The 20234-nt window shown below is 37.5% G+C and overlaps 1 protein-coding gene across 5 annotated transcripts in view; it reads left to right on the top strand.

The window, feature by feature from the left end:
* Positions 1-20234, top strand: part of FUT8 (fucosyltransferase 8) — a 105877-nt gene that overhangs the window by 1591 nt on the left and 84052 nt on the right. For 2 of the 5 annotated variants that reach the window (XM_048306132.1, XM_048306136.1), the window contains exons 1-2: positions 15907-16902; positions 20142-20218. The gene's annotated coding sequence lies outside the window, so the exon portion shown is untranslated. Of the gene's footprint in view, positions 1-15885; positions 16903-20141; positions 20223-20234 lie in introns of those variants that run through there. The other 3 variants (XM_048306137.1, XM_048306134.1, XM_048306133.1) reach the window with 3 other exon arrangements.

Consider the following 20234-nt stretch of genomic DNA (forward strand, 5'->3'; position numbering starts at 1 on the left):
TTAGGGTTTCGTAGGTATATGTACCTTAAGCAGGCACACTAGCATATTGCAAAGTTTGCATATTTTCCCAACTACACGTAATAAGACAACCTTTTTCAAAGTTGGAAGTATAATTAGTTACTCATATTTTCTGAGTGAGAAGCTCAACAATGAGGGAAAGGCAGGAATCAACTTGGAGTGTTGAATTAGGCAAATTCACTCTTTTAGTGATGTAGTTGCCAGGACATTTGACAACTGGGAAATACAGGTGGTCAGTTGGAAGTTGTAGCTTTCTTTCCCTTTTAGTCCTTTGTCTTCATTTGTTTAAAATTTTGGCAGTTTCATGAGCTGAACAACTGCAAAGATACTAGTTCTAGCTAATACGAGAAAAAAAAAAGTGAGCTATACTTGCTGGAGTAGAAATGGAGCTACTTCACCCTAAGTGAATCAGTAAAGGTTGTACTAAACTACACAGGGGCTTCCCTTTGGTTTGACATCTGTGGTTTATGATCACTTTATTGAGACTGCAAATAGAGACTTGTTTGTATAATTGAATGCTTATGTATTACAAATATTGCACACCATTCATAGTGTAAAAATTTTTTTTTTTTTGGTCCATTTCTGTCTTTGTGTGGCAGTATGGAATAGGTGCTTTATCTGTCAGATCTTTTCTAAACCAAATGATTTTCCCAGGCTTGGAATGTATGCAGTTAAAAATAATATATGATAATTTTATTTATATTTTATCAGATCAGTCTGTTCATTGACATTTAAGTGGGTAAAGATGAAGAAGGTTTGGACTTGAGTATTTATATCTTGTTGCAGAGTCAGAATTAAAGTAAAAAGTCATTACTATAATCTTAGGCTGGTCTGGAGGGGGAGCTAGCGTCAAAGCAAAAGTGACTTAATTTTCTGGACTCGTTCAAAAGCTTGTTGTTTGGTCATAGAATATGCTTCTAATATGATAAGGAATACAATTGTAGATGATGCATGCTATGTATGATTGCATTAATATGCATTTCTTGTAGGATGAAAATAATCTGCAGGTGAAGTGATGTGTGAGTTTTTTAGGGAAATAGAGTATGTGTTTTGATATTGCGCAACAAAAACTGTATCCAAAGAACTTTGAAGTTGCAAGGTCAAGCTCTTATAAGTCATGAAAAGCTAGAATTAGAGATTCTTGTAAGAACTGTAATGTGACCTGTAAATGTAGGGCTAAATGTTATGTTTTCCCCTACAATGTTGCTTTCAGTATATAGCATAGAATGGCATAGATGGTGTTCAGTGTGTGATATTGAATCCTTTTTCTTGGTGTCAAATAATGTGTGGCCTTACTATTTGTTTATGTGCTGTTCATACTGTACCTTCTTAATTTCCTCTTTTGCTGTTTCATTACCTTCAGTCTCTAGTGCCTGCATGTTTCACTAGTAATATTTTCACATAAGTCTCCTGAGATCTATTATGTATTCCTTTGTGTTGAATATCCAATTTAGGACCTTTATGATATGATTTTTCAAAATAATCTATCAATGTTTTAATGATTTATGTGTTCTAAGATGTTTTCCCATAAAGTTCTAATTTACTAACAGTAATCTGGCTTTTCTTCGTTGTTTTCAATAAACCCCTCAACAGCAATCCATGAATGCCTATCTAGAAAAGACCTCACTGCTTGATTTGTAGTATGGTGTGTGTTGATGTAGTCTGCAAGTATAAATACTTAGATCTGTTGCAGTGCTAACCCCAAAGTACTGAGTCCATAGTTTTGATGAAAAGTGGATTGCTCATTAAAAGTTTGTGGGGTTTTTTAATATATTTTTTTTCTTTTAAAAATTATTTGTGTGCAAGAAAGAAGAAGAAAAGAAAATTTTCCAGGACAATATTAATTCTGTCCCTTTTCCTGCAATACCTCTCTCATTAACAACACACTTGCCAACATTTGCAGTGCATATGGCAAGGTCCTTGTGTAATATAACATTGTTATTTTTTTTTTTCCTAGCATTTTGTTCAGTAACACAGCAAGAGTACCTTGGGCACAAGGGCACAGAGAACAAGATCAAATAACGTTTAATTTTTGTCATGTGACTGTATTTTTTTTGAATCGATGTTAGGGTTTTGATAGTCAACTGTTTAAAACTCTGTGAAATTCTTTGTGCATAACCAGAATGTTCAGCATTCTAGATTAAAAAAAAGTCAGCAAGCCTGATGGACAGGAGGAAATCCCCTGTCCTGTGGGATTGCATATATGACTAATATGCATATAGTATACAAGTCTTTAAAAATGCTGAAATTTGTCTATTTTGCCATGAGACTTGTGCCATTTGAGCTAGCTGGGAATGTGATACTAGTAATTTGTGATTCGGCTGTGGTCCAAATGATGTTGTCTGTGTATGGTTTTCTGAGATTTTTAAGTGTTTGAAAATAGAGGTGAAACTCTGGAATCTTGGGTTCTATTCCAGGCTCTGGCACTGAGCATGTTCTGTTGGATGCTGATTTTTCTGCTTATTCCTTGTGTAATATCTCCCTGTCCCAATCTTTGTCCTATTCTGAAATTTTTATCACAATCCTATTTTCCCCAAGTAAACAGTTTGTTTCTTGCTAAAGGGCTTCTTATCTGACATCCAGAACTGCTGTGCATAGAGGTTCTAATAAATTGTTTATAGTTTCTTTCACTGTTTGAATCCTTTCTAGCTTTTCACAGTCCTCTCCGCTGGTCTCAGGTTTCTGTCCACTATCCTCAGTTTCACATCCAGTTCTCTGTCATAAAGAGGGTCTGTCCTCTCCGTGTTGTGAATTTCCACTGGCTCCTGTTGTCTTCTGTAGTTTTCCACCTTCAGTTTTGTGCTTCATTCTTCCTGGCTTCCCTCATCTGAATTTGTTTTTTCCTTTCCTGCCTGTCTTCCTACCTATCTCAGACTTGGTCTCTATCCCAAACTCAAGATTGTGTTCGCTCTTGTCAACTGTATCAGCTTTTTCCCACATTGCAGTTCTTTCTTTAGTCAAATTTTATTGCTTCCTCTCTTTTCCACCCTTTTGTTTATGTGGATAGCTTATATTTTCATACTTGTTGGATCCAGCAGGGATATCACTGAGAATAAATTTAGATGGCAGTGCTCCATCCTGATAGTCAGGAAAACAGGCAGGCCTATCAAGAGGTGAGCTTGACTTCATGGGGAACTCATGTCTGAGCTGTAGTGCAAAAATGGGATATGCAAGCAGGGCCAGCTGGGACAGGCTACGAAGGAGAAATTTAGAAAAATTGTCCTAGTATGTAGGGATGACATCAAGAGAGCCAATGCTCACCTAGAGATGACACTTACGAGGGAGATCAAGGCCAGCAAGAAGAGTTTCTTCTAGTACTTGAGTAGTGAAAAGCAGGACAAGTAAAATATGAGCTTCTTTTGGGTAGTGATGTGTCATAGTGAGGGTGGATGCAGATAAGGCTGGAGTATCCTGATCCCTCTGTTCCTTGGTGAGTCATTGCCAGCAAGGTCTCCCAGGCCTCTGTGCTTAGTAACAAGGGTTTGAGGAGAGCAACTACCAGCAGTGGCTGAGGATTCAGCTGGGGATTATTGAGAGAGCTCAAACCCTACCTATGCGTGTGGCCAAATGCACCCTGCCTGTGAATGCTGATAGGGCGTGCCAGAGTCACAGTGAGGTCCTTCCCCATCATCTCTGAAGCATCTTAGATACCAGAAGAGCCTCCCAATGGCTGAACAAATGCATAAAAAGGCCAAAATACAGCCCAAAGAGCTACAAACTGGGTAGCTTCCTTTTCGTCCCTGGGGAAAATAAGGGTGTGGGTGTTCTTGGAGCATATTTCTGGACACAAGAGGAAGGAAGTGAATGGGAGCAATCAGCATGGATTTATTAAAGGTAAAAAGGCAGATTGCCTTCTATGGTAAAATGACTGACTTTGGATGAGGGAAGAACAGTGGATTTAATCTTCCTGGACTTTAGCAAGATTTTCAGCTCTGTCGCCAACAATATTCTTGTATCCAGATTTGGACATTACAGATTGCTGGAGAGCTAGATGATATAAAAAAGACTGGTTGGATGGATGGACTTAACAAGAAGTGCTTAATGTGTCATATAGAGAGGTTGATGAACAAGAGGGGTACTGCAGGGATTTGTCCTGAGTAGGTGATAAAGTATGCTGTTGTGCGTGGAGATTACACCAAACTGGGGGGAATAGTTGCTGTGCTTGATGATGGGCTGCCATTCAGAGGGACTTTGTCACTGTGAACACAAGGCCCATCTGGAGCTTTATTCAAGAAAACTGCAAAGTCCTACACCTGTAGGAGGAGCACCTTGCGGTGATACAGGCTGGGGACTGACAGGCTGGAAAGCAGCTCTGCTGGAGAAACATGGGGTCCTGGTAGACAGCACTCTAACCATGGATCAGCAGCAGCATGCCCCTGCAGAATCACAGAATGGTTTCCAGCTACCAAGGTAAAGCACAGCACTGAGGGCTGCTAAGGAAAAGAAAAAAAATTATCTATCTCAGAGCCTATACGAAGAGACATAAAAGATCGTCCAGGTCCAACCCCCCCGCCATGGGCAGGGACACCTTCCACTAGAGCAGGTTGCTCAAAGCCCCATCCAGCCTGGCCTTGAGCACTTCCAGGGATGTGGCATCCGCAACCTCTCTGGGCAGCCTGCTCCAGAGTTCCACTACTCTTGCAATAAAAAATTTCTTTCTGGTATCTTATCTAAACCTTCCCTCTTCCAGTGAAGGCCATTCTCCCTTGCCCTATCACTACATGCCCTTGTCAGAAGTCCCTCTTCAGCTGTCATGTAGACCCCCTTTAGGTACTGGAAGGTGCTCTAAGGTTTCACAGAAGCCTTCTCTCCTTTTCCTGTCCCTTTCCCTCTTGCTCTCCACAACCCCGACTCTCAGCCTAAAGAAAACAAAGGCAACAACCTCCTGAACTTTATGAGAAGGAACATAGCCAGCAGAGAGAGGGAAGTGGTTGTTCCTCTCTACTTGCTGCTCATTAGACCGCATCTAGAGTGCTGTGCCCAGTTTTGGGACTCTACAGGAAAGACATTGATAAATGGAAGTGAAGTTGGTGGAGGACTCCCAAGATGATCAGGGAGCTGGAACACTCATCCTGTGAGGAGAGGCTGAGAGAGATTGGTTTGTTTAGCCTGAGAAACACGTGATTTCAGTGGGATCAAACAACAACATGCTGGTTTTTTTGAGGACGTCACTGAGAAGGACTCAGGCTCTGCACTGAGATGTGTGGGGAGAAGACATGAGGCAGTGTTCATAAATTGAAACAAAGAAGGTTCAGACTGGATGTAAGGAAAAATTCTTTCCATGGGGATAGTCAAGCTGTGTAAGGGGTTGCCCTGAGAAGCTGTGTAGCTTCTGTCTTAGAGGTTTCCAGGACACAAACAGGTAAAGCTGAGCAACCCATTCTTATCTGATACCTGACCATGAGCAGGAGACTGGACTGAGGGACATGTGGAGGTCCCTTCCAAGCTCTGTTATCCTGTGAGTCTACAACCGTGGATCTTAAGTTCCCAGAAGCCTTATACAAGAATGGAATAAGTACAGGCAGGATATGTAGGTGGCTCTGCTGCAACATATCAAAACAAAATCAGTAACAGTAGCATTACAGTGAGCTTGACAAAAGCATCATTTGTATGTCAGGGTAAGCATTTTGCTGTCTCTTAGAAAGATGCATGTGGAGCTTAAAGCATTCAAATGATTAAACTTTTTGAAGAAAAATAACCTTTTGTAATGACATGAAAGTGTATTTCTATGTGGCTTTCCTTGGAAAGAGGAAAAATATGTTTTGCATACCATGTAAATATTGAAGTAACTTTGACATGGACACCTGGCACAGAGTGGGTCATCTTGAAAAGCCTTTGGCAACTTAAAGTGAAAAATGATTCTTCTACAAGGAAGTATGTGTCAGCCTTCAAAATTGGTGATCTCTCTTGGTCATTTGTCATGATAAGTATGTAAATTCGTATTATGTAGCTCATAATGCATCATTTCAAGGTGGTGATTTTCTGACAATCTGTTAAATCAGTTGCAATCAATTCTGATTTCCCCTCCCCCCCCCAATATTATATACTACTTCCCTCACATCATTATTGTTTCTTCCTGCTCTTTTCTCCCTCCCCTGCCGCATTTTCAGGGTGAGGAATAAATAAAGGAAGAGAAGTAGTTGTAAGATGTGAGGAGCCCAGGAACTGTTTTGGAAGACTTGGCTAGAGGTCTTCAAATCAGAAGAGTTGCCTGTAGCAGAGAACTACTGTGAAATAACAGACTGGATGTATATGTATATTTAAAAATTATTTTTCATTTTTGTTCTTTAAGTATGAGCTGTTACATGAGGAATGATCTTTTTCTGAGGTTTTTGCCTCTTCATTTGTATTTGCTACCCTGTACTCTTTAGGTATCCTCCCTAAAACAAATGGTGATTTCTGTTGCAAAGCATAGTTTCCAGTGAATCAACCACTGTATTTAGTTCCATCAAATATTGGATATTAATAAAGCATAATGCACATAATTTCTTTTCAAAATATGTATATATAATATATAACAGAGTAAAAATAAATACTTCAGCTGTTGGCCATTCTAGAACTTGATGAAGTTTGTGCTGCTACAATTGCTTTGTGGTAGCAATATTCTGAATGTAAATGCTTTTTAGGAGTGTGCTTTCATTATATGTTTGCTTCATAATCTTATAGTAGCAAGATGAATAATTTTCTGTAATGTTAGGGAATTTCTTTTGTGAGACAGTTAATAGCAATAAATATCACCATGACATTATTAATTCTGCACGCTACAGACTCTTTAGAAGCTTGTGGAACATTGCTGTGAATATCTTATGGACATCAATTTTGACTTGCTGTGAGTTAAACTCTTTCTTCAAAGTATTGCTCTTACAAAAGGTTTTATAAAAGAGCAGTAGGAATTCCCTTCCAATAACCTCCCAATATTCATCTTTAGTTTATTATATTACTTATGTTGTACTTCACCATAATTTTTTTGCACAGTGACACAGTAACTTTTCAAGGTAAGTCTGATTTGTATGGGTACCAATATATTTGTTAAACTTTCTGAAGTTTATTCTTTTGAAGGTGTTTTTGTGCAAGTATGTAGTAAATATTAAAGTAAGTATTTATCCAATATGCTGTTTATTGAAGAGTTCATAACACATATTTGTAAAAATATTTTTAAAAATTAAGGTATTCAATTACAAAAATTTCTTCTTTAAATGGTTTGCCTCTAAGGAAATTTCTGTTGACCAAGTGTCAGAATGTGAGCTTTCAGATTGCCTGAAACTTTGTCTTTCGCTCTGTGCCTCTATTTATGATAAAGTAAGTAGTATACCTGACGTATGTATACAGGTTTTTGATATGCTGTACTTAGCTGACATCTTGTCTCCTTTAGGGTGTTTGCTAAACAGCTTCTTTTGTCTGACAATCAGTGCTCACACTGCAACAGCAAAAACTATTCCCTCTCAAGGATACAATCATCTAATGTGGATGGTACTCTCTCTCCTCACCCCCCTTTTGTTTTTCTCCCACCCCAAGTTGTATAGAACCATTCGTGGCAGGGCACCTTACGTCTGTAGTTTCCCCCAGCTGCCTAGGCAAGCATTTATTTAGGGCAAGATTTGAATATACAAGAGAAAAGCTAAAACCCAAACATAAATTAATTGCTTTCCTTACTTCTGACGGTTTCACTGAGACACCTTTGTGGTATTGTGCCATGTCTTAGTATGCTTAGATAGTCTTTGCCCTTCCTTTTTCTGTAGTCTGGGGTTTAGAATGACTTGTTCACAGTTTACAATCTTCTTGATGCATGTCTTCACATTTCTGTTCAGTAACTAAATCTGTTTCACAGTTATCTTGGGATTTGTATTTTAACAGTACAGCATCCGACTTTTTGATCTGTCTATTGCTTGGGGTGTTCTTAAGTTATAGCAGCTAGGACAGCATGAATTACACCTTTTTCCTCATGTGGCTCACTGGAGGCATTCAGTGGCACTGAAAGATGTTCTCCTTGAGTTATCTTCGTTGCAGATGCCTACCCATCAGTCGGGATTTCAGACATTCTCTTTGCAGTGGTTTTTGTCTTTTAACTTCAATGAGGTGGTGCTGGACTAGGTATCAATACTCTGAAGTTTGCTCTGCCAGGGTGGAAAGATGGATGGCAGTTTTGGTTATATGGCAGCTTATATCCTACAACAATATTTTCGCATTTTGCAGATATATGCTTTGGGTACTTCCTAGGGAACAGGGGATGTTCCCTAGTGGGTTTTGATGTTTTTTTCTGATGTCATTTTTTTTTCAGAGGCAGCAGGATCCTTGTAATGCACGTGAGAAAGCCCTTTTATCCTTCTTCACTTAATTACAATGGATCGTGCTCTTACAGATGAGGGATTCAGTATAAGTAGAGCAAAGAAATGTTGGTCTCTCAAGGAGCCAGGCATACATATGAGATACAGAGAGATCAGCAAAATTTAAAATGCTTGTTTGATTTTCCTGTACAACATACTGCAGTGTCATGCATAGGTAATGTTAATAATTTTGCAGATTCTGTGTCTACAGAAGAGCTGAGAGAACACAGTCTGTATTCAGTTGCTTGCTCTTAAGACCCTTCTGTATGTGTGTACAAAATCACTCACAGTTTATCCTTAGGCACACTGAACATGTCTAGTTGCTTCAAGCTATTGGGACAAGAATAGGAAATACCCCAAGTACTGAAATCTGACATAGGGTCATAAAACCATGTGTTGAGATGTAACAGGATATGCTGGTATCTCTTCACCAGAGATGTTTTGATGCTAGGCTTTCCAAGGAATGAATTTGAAATACTGTTTTACAGAGCAATGATTTTTGCTTACATCCAAATCCACTGTTTCCTGAAGTCCTGCAGCAGATAAGATCCTGCTGTCCCTGCTTTGCAGAGGCAGTCACAACTTTGTGACCAAATGTATTTTCAGTTAAGACTCCCAAGACTGTGCCTTTTGTGGCACATGTTCTTATGTAGATTAGAGTGATGGAGTACATTTACTATTCCAGCTGTATCTGAGTGCTGTGGGTCTTTGGGGTGGGCTTACTCATTCTTCACAAGAATAGAAGGGGAACTGTTCCATTTGTATGCCTGCTAAATAGATTGGTTAACTGCAAGCATGTCCCCAGTGTTGGTTTGTTCACAGTTAACAGGTTTCACATATGGTTAAAATATCCTTTTATCCAACTTTTTATGTCAAGTGGATATCAGTTGTCATTAGGGAAAGATTAAGTCCTTTTTATCTGCAGTTTTTGTTGATGTGACATGTATTCCCCCTGAGCCATCTGATCTTTGATTGGTCTTTTTATATTTGTTAACTTTGGGGATCCCTTTTGTAGTACTTCGGCCTGTCTGATTCCAGGATTACTCTTGCTTACATAACATCCTGCTTTCTCCAGTGGAGAGCCCTTTTCTTAGAGGCGAGATTTGGAAGATGAGCATAAAACTGACTGTGGTACAATATAGTACAGATTTTCAGGTATTTTCAAGTCATGCCGTGCTGATTAAGGCATTGGTATGATACCCTGAATGTCATGGAGTCATAGAATGGTTTGTATAGGAAGAGACCTTAAAGATCATTCAGTTCCAACACCCCTGCCCTGGGCAGGGACACCTTCCACTAGACCAGGTTTCTCAGAGCTCCCTCCAGCCTGGCCTTAAACACTTCCAGGGATGGGGCATCCACAACATCTCTGGGTGACCTGTTCCAACGCCTCACCACTCTCACAGGAAATAATTTCTTCCTATTATCTGATCTAGATCTACTCTCAGTTTGAAGCCATTCCCTGTTGTCCTGCCGCTACACACTTCTGTCAAGAGTCCCTCTCCATCTTTCTTGCAGGCTCCCTTCAGGTACTGGAAGGCAGCAGTTAGGTTACCCTGAAGCCTTCTCTTTTTCAGGCTGAACAAACCCAATTCTGTCAGCCTTTCCTCATAGGAGAGGTGTTTTGCTATAGATTGTTTAGAAAATTAAATGATTCATCTTGGCCTTTTAATTTTATAGATTCATATGACTGATTTTTTATGTTTTCAAAAATCTGAGCTAGTAAATGGAGGTAATACTTTTGTGTCCCATCAGAAATTTAACTAGGGTATCAATTACATGGTTATATTTGAAAATAAGTGGGAAAAATAGTAAGCAGAATTTTATCTTGTTTATTTCAGAGTGCTATCTTGAAGGAGCATGCAGATTCTGAACAACTTTCACTCTGAGTCAGGCCTTTTGACTTTCTTCATGTTTATATAACTAATATGAATACAGAAAGACTTTTTCACAGTCCTTAAATTTTCATTTAAATATATTTCCTCGTGATTCTGATGTGAAATGCTACAATATGGTCATACTGTGTTAGACAGCAAAGATGCATCCTGGGTGTTCATGAAAATTGTTTCCTGCTGAGGAGTTTGTAAGTAGTGGGTAGAACTTACTGGCAACTGCAAGTCAAACATATTTAGCCATTTTTTTGTTTCTTAAAGGGGTTTACTGTGGTCTGACTTCTAGGACAGTAAAGATCTGCTTGTGTACTTAATGTTCTCTGTGCCATTCTGTTACTCAAGAGCTCCTTGAAGTCATAAGCAAACAGGGAATCTTCAGATTTTTGTTACTGGCTTTTCTCTTGAAGTCTTCTATAGTTGTGTAGTATTTAACTTCTTACCTTCCCTGGCACAAGCAACCACAGTAAAATTATTTATCTGGTTTAAGCATATCTTATTGAAAAAGGTCATAGTTTTAACTGTTCTTTTTGAAATCATTAGTACTGTGAAATGGAAGCATTTGGAATGCTCCTTTGGACAGTTCTTTTCTTGGTTGTTGCTTGAAAATATTTTATTAATACTGTGTTTATTAACTGTCATCTCCTGGTGTTGAAGTGTACCTAGAGTTTGGGGCCCTTAGATTATGGCTTTTTTTTTTTATTATTATGTTAGGTCAAATGTGATTGTAGATAAAAAGTGCTGTGAACTGTGGATTCCCATCTGAGAATTTTTTAGCTGTGTTTGGATATGCTGTGTGAAGATTTACTGTTATTTTCACGGTGGATAGTCCCAGGTGTGCAGTTAGTATGTGCTAACATAAAAAAATACAATGTGACAGTATTTAAGAATAATCAGTAGTAAACCAAAATGGAGTACTGTCATTTGAACTAATTTCTAATGGCACTTGTACTATTACAGGTGTCTGTCTTCCCTTAATTGCACTAATTACATGTGTGTAATTGGTGACATAATGTTTCGTGTGTAGAGAAAAGGTATTTGGAAGGCAGACTCATTAGTTCTTCTGGGCGCATTTTGAGCTTCAACAAAACATTTTCTCTCTCATCTATCTTTTATCTTGCATTTTTCAGCTTTAGACTTTCTATTTCCTGATGGAAATGTATGAAGTGTAGTGACACGTTTGTCCTTCTTTATCCAGTAGGCTCTCTAATGAGTTCAATGATGGACAGCACTGATGTCAAACTGTATCTCTGTAAAACTAAGAGTAGAGTAAAAGCTGCTACAAATTTTGCTTGTATATCAGGCTTAAAATGACGTGTTTTGTTTTTTTTTTTAACATTGCCTCAATGTCTTTTCTTTCATGCTTCCCAGAGTTCTTCCACATATTAGCTTTTCTTTTCCTACTGTCCTCTTACTGGGATCAGGATTTAGCAGAAACCCCTTATTCATGATTCTGTATCTCTTGGTGTTTGAGTACTGCCTTGTTTTCTTTGCTTGGTGTCTGTCAGCATCTCTTGACTGATGGGAAAGGGTGATCTATGGTTAGATGAAGCTGCTGTTATAAAAGAAAACAGAAGTGATGCTTGATACAATTTGTAAAATTCTTTGCTCTTTGAAAACTGGGTTATATGAATAGTATAGATTAAACATATCCATATTATATGCATGCAGACATATATATTCAAAACTATATAATTATGCTAGATTATTCTGATCACGTAGGGTAGCTTGTACCACAGTCATTGGGTAGTGTAGGGAAACCTGACTTACTACCAATATATACTTGCTTTGGGAATGAATGAAACACTTTTTTTGTGGAGCCTTTAACCCATAGTAAATTCATTGCAATGTCTGTCTGCTCTCCTTCATACATTATAAACTGAGAGAAAAAGATGATATTCAAAATGGTTAAAAATCAACCTGTAACTTTTAAAATTATATTTGCTTTTTATCCCTAAGTAGGAAGGACATGTATAATTTTCTAAAAATTTTCTTCATGAATTAAGCAGGAGAGGAGTAAGAAAATAATACAAGATTGGCTAATGGATAGTGAAAGTAGGAGATAGGAAAATAACAACCACTTCAGAAGGAACATTGAAATGTACATTTGAAGGAATAGTCTCTTAATATCACGCTATTTTAGTTGGTTTGTGGTGAAGCCTGCTCAAGGAAAAGATGTTAACAATTTTTCAAATACCAGCAACTTAAAAGACCTGAAACCTCTGTGAAATGAAATGTACTCTAGTAGTAGTACATGTTTTTTACTCTAACATTTAGGGTCTATAAAACTTGGTGTGTAGTGTCAAGGAATATATTTAAAGGTGTTTTCTGTTGCATGATATAAGTTGCATGGGTTTTCTGTATAATATTTATGTTGATGGAATTATATTTAATATAAATTTTATGCTTCCTTCATTATCAGGCACCTATCAGACATTGCAGGAAGGTTTCAGATTTTGTTATTAAAAATCCTTGACCACTTCTTTGATTTTAATTGCCAGGATCTTAAATTTGATAGTCTTCTTGACTTTGTTTGAAGATTTGTTTGAAGATCCACCTTTGATTAACCTGTCTGATAAACATGAACATTTACCATGTCTGATAAACGTGAAGCTGAACCGCTCTCTCCTCAAGGGAAGCAGTGTGTTCCGTTTTTTCTCAGCTTCCTGGTTGTTGTATGCTGCTTGCATCTGTTCTTCACCTTCCCACAGGGGAGCAATGGCAGCAGTACAGAATTGATACTATCTTTGAAATCTGCACAGCTGCTGGTATGGTTCTGAGTCACAGCAGTGAGGTTGACCACAATCTTGTTAATGCACTGCTACTTGACCAGTCAGTTAATGAAAGCAGAGTCACTCAAGCTGATCAATGACAGACTTTGGAATAAAGTGCTATGATTTTTATTTGGTTCTTGTTTGAAAAGCTTGAAAGAAAAGATGAAATTATGTATGAATTCCTACTATAATTTCTCTAGCAAAATCGAGCCATGTGCTCACTGTGGGTAGGTTTGAAGAACTTATCTTTTTCAGAAGGAAGAAAAAAATGAAGAAAGGGGTGAGGCATCTAAGGCACAACAGAAAATGTGGTTTCTTTCATTTACGAAATGAATTGTTTCAATTAATACGTAGAAGATTTTTAATAATTCTGTCGGTGTTGGTATTTCTTGTGTGTGTTCACATCTCTTTCCATGTAAATTTCTCTGACTGTAAATGACTTGAGTAATGGTATTTGTAGGGGTAGCTGGTATTTGCAGTGGATAGTAAGCTGTATATTTCTTAATTTTTAAAAAATTTACCTGCTTTATGTCAGAACTTTGATAGGATGAATTAAATACCACAGTTTAAAATGATCCCACAAAATTAATAGCAAGGCTGTCTAGCTTTTTTATATAAATATGAACTAGAAACAAGTAAGGTTTTTTTTTTTTATTGGATTACAGCCATGTTCCTTTGTGTGGTGTTTTCAACATCACAGTTGTTTTTCAGTGACATGTATGGTACTGTCTTTATTCTTCTATGAAGCTTGCTGATTTTTTTTTTTTCTGGGACTGTCAAACATTGTTCATAGTCTTGTCTTTTGGTAGAGTAGACTTTTTCCTTTGAGCTAATTACTGCAACTGGTAACAAATAATCATGAGGCTGTACTGCATGAACAATTTCCTTCCTCAAATTCAAACCCAGGTTTGGGGTTTTTTTTATTTTGTCTTTTGACCTGATTTTAAATGAATGGGTTTTACCAGCATTTCTGCTTGTAGATTGTTATTTCTTCTGTATGTTGACTGTATTATCACTTAACAACATTCTTAATTGGGCTTTCCTGTCAGCTTTTATTCCAGTCTTTTCATTCATTAGCCTGTGTCTACAAAGAGTGTTCTTTCTGTGTGCTTATCTTTCCTTTAAATTTTCTCATTCTTTTGGTTAAATTTCTAAAGATGGTTAATACTTTCTCCTCCTCTTCTTTTTTTTTTTTTTTTTTTTTTATGTACTTTTCCAGACTTAATCTGCACTTAATTTTAGTTTCCTTAAGCTGGTTTGATTTCAAATCCCTTTTGACTACATCATCACTAATAAAGTTGACCATTGTTAGTGAGGACAGCTGGCACAGATTGAGATTTGTCCTTTCTGTTAATCTTTCAGCCTTAAAACAGGTATCTGTGTGTGCCGTACTGTTGGAAGTTTTCCCATCCATGTGATAACCCTCAGATTGTTCCCAGAGATTGGGAGAGTGCAGTTGGCCTTTATCAAAAGTATTTCAGGACTTGTTCTGACATGATGATTTGCATTTCAGTGTCTGGGAACGTTTTAGTCGTTAATACATAGGTGTAACTTTTGTAAAGGCAACAGTCAAGCCAGTTTCCAACTAGAGGTTAACTCAGTTTTATTGCTTCCTAAGAGGCCTACTCCGTGAATCATTAATATTAAATCTTATGCTTTGAATGATCCTGCCAGCTGTCTGGGGAAAAAAACCAAACCATACCCAACAACAACAAAAAATAATCTCAACAGTTCCTTCAACTCCCTCATCCACTTAAATTTTCTGGTTTGGTAATTTATAGGAGGTCTGCATTTTCCTACTCACTGTAACTTCCCCATTCTAACGTTATGTGGAGTGTTTGGCTTCTGTTGCATTCTGTATTTCAGAACAGATATACTAATCTTAAGATATTCAAGACAAGATTTCCTGCTCCACCCTATATATCTGTCCTCCCTGAGCCAAGTAGGCCTTCTAACAGGATGGAGTATCTCACTAAATGTGTTGTGGCAGTTGAGTTATATATTTGTTTACTTTCTGAGATTCCCAGCTACCCTTGTTTTTATTCTCATAGTTCTTGTGCTAGTTTACTGAGAAGTAAAGCAGAAGTTTACAAGGAAGCTCAGAAGATATTCCACTGTTTGCCACCTTCTCCTCCCTGTGACCCTTTAGCTGCCCACACTTGCCACTCATTCCTTTGGAGCTGTGATCTAGGTTGCCATTTGTAAGTCTTGTTATTTTATTAAAGAGGACAGTCTTTGCTTTAATTTGCTCACTGATGATTTGAATGACAGCAGAGTTTTAGCCTGCCAGGCTGGGAAGCACAGATGGCACTTCACATGGCTGAGAAAAAGTGGAACTCTGGGGAAAAGAAGCATATGTTTTCCTGGGTTTGAGAGAACTAAAAGAGGTCCAGTGCTTGAAGTGTTTTTCCAAATTTTCCCCAAATTTGCTACACATGTAACAGTACACTGTATTAGCACTGTCACTCTAGCATACATGAAACTTCGTACAGTGAAAAATGTAGGGCTGCAGACACTGAACAGCAGTGATGTGTCTTCCAGGAATAAGGGGATGTGTCACCTAGGGCCATGTAAATAAAAGGGAAAAATGAGTCAAGTGGTTGGGACAGTGTGTCTTGAAGGAGAGAAGCAGGAAAGAACTTGAGAACTATGCAGTGTCACGTAGATTTATTACCTTCTGAGTCACCTACCTCCTGGCAAGTGGATAGGTTAAAACTGTGTTTATATTCAGGATGTTATTTTATAACTTAATTCTTCATTTAGCCCTTTAATATGTCCATGAAAGAAGGCAGTGGATTGTGTACTGTTCTGTATACTGCATCAGTTTTGTAGAGTGTTCTGAGTTTGTGCCTTGAGAAACCATTATGTGTGAAAATTTCAGTATTATGAAGGGACTTTGTACCTTAAGCAACTATTTTACATTTTCTTCTGTAAAGGATACTCGCTTATTGATACTGAATTTTGTTCCTAATTGTTATTTGTGCTGTTAAAAATGGTGTACTCTTAGAACAAGGTCAAAGTGGCCAAGTACTATATGTGACAAAGAAAAACAAGTGCAGGAAGATCTTTGTCTTTTATGCTTATTTTGATGAATATTGAGGAATAATGGTCCCAGATCTGGCTTGACTGAAAATGGAATTTTATTGACCAACTATATGTCCTTCTCAGACCAGTGATAATCAAAGCTTGTTTGAAAGGGAACCTCCTCTACAAAATTGAACTGCGGAAGGCATCCTGTGCACTTCTCTGCAAAACAGATAATTCCCGGGAGCTTCTTTTCTGTGCAGTAGAAGTTTGATGATTTGACTTTGTACCTTGCATATGCCAGCTTTTTTAGCTCTTAGCAGTAAGGAATCTGAAGAAAAAAATGGAACAAAACTGAACCCCACACCATTATATAATGTGTATAAAAGACCCTATATGATTTTTTTAAATATATACAGTAAAAAGATTAGCCTTCCTTCTGTCTCCGTGGGATGTTTTTTCTTTCCATATTTGTTTAAGGAAATTTGCTTAGTGCCAGCAAGTAACAGTGCTACCAGACAGATGGATTGATGGGTATAAGAGAAATGAAGTTCAGTTTTTCAGTTATATACCTACTTCTCCATCAGAAACATACATTATCTCTTAAAACTGGAAAAATCATGTTCTGAGCCTCACTTGGGCTTACAGAAGGAATAATTTTTTGTTTTTTTCTTTACCAATTGACTGATTCTGTTGTTTGTTGCAAGTGGTTTTGTTGTTTAAAATGGATTTTTTTCATGCAGTGTTCTCCCTGGCACAGGTTCAGTCACTTCTCTGCCAGCTCTTGAAACTGTAGAGCCAGCAGTGGAATATGCGGGCGACTTTACTAAAAAGCTGGTCTGTATGCTTCAGAACTTGCTTGTACTAGAGAAGGTAGGACTATCACACTTAGTAGTAGATTTATGTCTTTGGAGTAATAGAAGATGTTTACTAAATAATAAAAAAAAAAAAAAAGATTGCAAATTCACATCCTTGAGCGCTGATGAGAACTCCTGATGTAATCAGACTGGTGATCAGAGGTAGATTGCTGTTGTATGACCCAACTCCTGATCTGCTTCCTTCTCAGATGATGTGACTTCATGGGAGTAACATGATTCCAAACCACACCAGCTCGTTTCTAGCTTTTAAAAACAGATTGTTAGGACCAGCCAATAAAGCATTCATCGATTTACATTTAGATTGGCATTAGCTCTGATCACAGTCACACTCAGAAAAGAGCAAGTCATTTGGGTAAGAAAGAACTGGTAGTGTGGTTAAGCTGGACTTGCCTTCTTAAACGGGAAAGAAAGAATTTGGCGAGTAAGACCTAGGAAGAAATAACAATAGTCTTTATTGGGTGTGAGGGCATATATGGGAGAGAAACATCTGAAAATAAATAAATCTGAGGCATAAACTTAAGAACAAATCTTTTTTGAAAATCAGAGGATGAGGTCTACTCAGTAACGGAGAGAAAGAAACTCAATGGTTCAAGATGATGTTTTATATATTTATGTAAGAATACGGTTTAAGATGATAAGGTTGATCCTGGACTCAGAAATTAAAAATGAACATTTGAGATTTCTTGATATTAGAATAATAGAAATCTCTGAGAAAGAGGGTAGAGCAGACAAGAAGATATTTGATTGTTATTTGTCATAAAGTTTTCAGCTTTACAAATTCTGTTCCTTGGAGCTGCCACTGGTATCCTGAGCATATCCAAAGGGAATATTTATTGTTTTTATTTTTTGTCTTCTTGGTGCATAGTTTATCATCTTCTGAAGCAGAGACAATTTGCCATTCTCTAAAGGTGGGATTTTGAGTGATATGTGTGATTTGTCCTGTGGTATTGGGACAGTAGTCCTGGCCTGGCATATAGGTCTAATGTCTGTGTTCAAAGTTAAATCAGTTTGCCCTAGTCAACTGCAGAAGGGATGGGAGAAGTGTTTCCGTTTTTTCTTCCTGCTTGCTGCAACCCTCTGTATTCCTAAGGTGATCTAGGTATTTTCATCTAACACTTCTGTAGTTGCAGGCACTTAAAGTGTGGTGCTTTCAGATTTCATGTCTTTTTAAAGTTCAACTTAAATTACATGAAAAATATTGATGAAACGTTTTGGACTCGGTTTTGGTTGGGGTCTTGTAATGCAGGAGACTGGATTGGACACTGCAGATGTTATTGAATCCTTTATAAGAATTTTTTTTTATATATAAATAGATAATTTAAAAAAAAAGAAAAAAGGTGGTGACTAGTCTATGTACACCCAGCAATTAAAAGTCAGAATTAAACATATAACTAAAATTTCCTATCTGTACGGTCACTTCATGACCTATATTTCCAAAAAGATCTCTGTAAGAGCGCAAATTTATCTGGAAGGAAGCACTGTCTAATTAGTGATATTTGTGAATAGTCTTGAGGTGATTGAAAACACAAATGCAAAGATTTTTTTAAATACTTTCAGTTTTTACATTATAAATAGTATTCAAATTTCAGGGATTTATTAGCAATACTAGGCTGTAAAAATGAAACTTTTTGGTAGTTTTGAATGTTTCAGAGTAGGCTGACTGTTTTAAGATAATCATAATTTATGTAAAGTGACTGTCTGTTCTTTTTATGGAACTGTGGGAAAAAACCCTGAGAGCTTTATTTCTGTGCTCTTAGTAGTAGTTTTCTCTAGGGCATGGTGATTTGCCCAGCCTGGTAGGACTGGAAGGCTTTTTGGTACTGCTTGCAATTCTGTTGCTTACAAATAAATCAGCTTGTAAATTTAGTGATAGTTCTTTTCATTATATGACGTGTAAATGTTTCCACTTCATATTTACCATGAGCCAGTCTGTCTAAATTTTTTTTTTCCATACGTATGGCTCACCTAATGTGCTACCTTCCACTTGTTAATGAGTTTGGGAATACGAACTTTTAAGAAGAAACATCATAATGCTTCATACAAAATTAAGAGTAACCATCATTCTAGACCATACTCTAATGGATTCCATGTAGGGCTTCCTCTTGGAACATGTGGGCTCTGTATTTTGTTCTGCTGGGCTTCTTGAGTCACCTTCAGCTGAAGGTTTCACCTCTCCATTTTTGTGAAGCAGGCAGTGTAACTGATTTGATGAGAGCTACAATAAAAGAATGAGTTTATTTTTTCTGCTTTTACTTTTTATACACGGAGTAACCGTGTTGTATTTTTTGGTTTGAATTTCTGAGATACTTTTATCACAGCAAAAGCTATAACCTTTTCATTGAGTGCCACCTTAGCCAAAGTATACCCATCAATCTCAAATAGAAGTGAAAATAGGCTATCTCCCTGTTTCCCTCAGGCATTCCATTTTTGGAAGTTCATGGGCTCTGACTTTGTAGGTGCTGATTACTTTAAATAATTTATTTTATGAATAGGAAAACACAGAATTCAGATTTTTTTTTTATCACTGTTGCTGCTTTTGAGAGGTTTAGAGTTGCCAGTTCACCTTGTTCATTGAAAGTACAGCTGCTTTAGCTTCTCTTTGAAATAGAAAATCACTTAATTTTCATTCAAAAATAAGACTAATTTGGCAGAATTCTCATTGCAGTAAAAGTCAGTTATCTGAAGCATTTATCATTTTTTTCCCTTCGTTCCTATTCCTGGCACTATTGTTGCTTTAATTGGTTTCCTGTTTTTTTTTTTTTTTCCTGCTTTCATTCCTTTCCTTGAAGTGAGGTTCACAAATAAGCTTTTTCAACAACCAGTTTATTGCTGTTTCAGAGTCTGATAGTGCATATTTGAATGCTTTTCTCTTAAGTGGCCGGGAATCAACGTTTAGTTCAGTGGTGTGCTGCCATTCTGCATCAGTGAGACAACTGTTAGGAAATTACGTAGTAACTCCATGCCTTGATAACCCCAAACGAAGGTTTTGTTTAAAACAGTTGTTTCTTCACTGAAAGAGTTGTCAAGCGCTCTTAACAGGCTGCCCAGGGAAGGTGTTGAGCCTCCATTTCCCGGGTGAATTTAAAAGATATGTAGATGTGGCACTTAAGGACATGGTTTAGTGGTGGACTTGGCAGTGGTAGGTTTATGGCTGACTTGATGATCTTAAAGGTTTTTTCTAACCTAAATGATTCTGTGATAAAAACTGATGATATTTTCCTCTTCTACTTTCAGAGAATTACCTATGCTTCAAAATGAAAGTGAGGAAGAAGAATCCCCAAAAGTATTAATTTGAACAATAATTATTGCTTGTAAGTAAGTACTTCT

Source organism: Corvus hawaiiensis, chromosome 6 (assembly GCF_020740725.1).
Source record: "Corvus hawaiiensis isolate bCorHaw1 chromosome 6, bCorHaw1.pri.cur, whole genome shotgun sequence".
Classification (NCBI taxonomy): Eukaryota; Metazoa; Chordata; class Aves; order Passeriformes; family Corvidae; genus Corvus; species Corvus hawaiiensis.